Source organism: Apaloderma vittatum, unplaced genomic scaffold (assembly GCF_000703405.1).
Source record: "Apaloderma vittatum isolate BGI_N311 unplaced genomic scaffold, ASM70340v1 scaffold4965, whole genome shotgun sequence".
NCBI lineage: Eukaryota > Metazoa > Chordata > Aves > Trogoniformes > Trogonidae > Apaloderma > Apaloderma vittatum.
Window position 1 is genome coordinate 2520 of NW_009715358.1, and position 1021 is coordinate 3540.

Genomic DNA, 1021 nt, shown 5'->3' on the forward strand with positions numbered 1-1021 from the left:
GACCTCTGGGTACCAGTAGGGAGGGCAGCACCCATGGACCCAACTTGGGTTAATGTTTAAAAGGCAGAAAATGCCTTTTTTTTCAACAGGCTGGTTACCTGCACGCACCAAGTCAGCAGCGTGTCCTAAGCCTCATCCAGAAAACCTCTGTGAGCTGGGGCTTGAATGCTTCAGGGTGTTTCAGGCCTTGCAGCTCGCTCAAAATAAATATTTCTGAGGTGATTCTGTGCTTGGTCAGTGATAGGAAGAGCTGGAGAGCGTGGCAAGGCTGTGACACGTGCTTTGCTCAATCAGTGGCTGCTGGCATCACTTCCCACGCCCCACATCTGGGCTCCTGGCAGCTGCAAAACCTCCCCTGTGCTTTTGCACTGTGCTTGGTGTCCGGAGATGGGCAGGAACAGGAGGCTCCCAGCGCTCCCCCAAAGATGCCAAGATGTTACCTTAAACATGGGCCAAGAAGAAGATGAGCTGGTGCAGCCTCTGCCCCTTGCAGGGCTGGGCTGAGAGCAGGGGCCAGGAAGAAGGGCTGGATGGATGAGGATGAAGCATTTCCAAGAAGGAAAGGGAGCAGCAGTAAAACCCGGCAGCAGTGGGGGCTGTCAGACACACGTCGGGGTGCTGAGCTGCGGCTGCCCTTATCCCAAGGGCTTTTGGGGCCAGGAGTGCTGCACGAGCCCTCCCAGAGTCTCTGAAGATCTCTGTGTGCCCACTTTGTCACTGACTTCTGGCAAACGAGCGGTGCGGGCGATAAAACTTGAATCTTACTCTTCAGGGTGCGAGGGATAAAACAAAGAGATGCTCATTAAGCCTCTCTCCCAACACCCAGCCCCCTTTTGCTGCCTGTTCGCTTCACAGCGGGAAATTACTTGGTCCAACGCAGGCGTCGCTGGAAATTCCTCCCTGCAGCCCAGATTTGTTAAATGAGATCGACCTCGGTCTCCGCAGTGCAGAGTTTTGGGGAGCAGCACGTGAAAACTGCCCCCGTGCTCACTCAGGCCATTGGCAGGGGGATTTCCCCCAG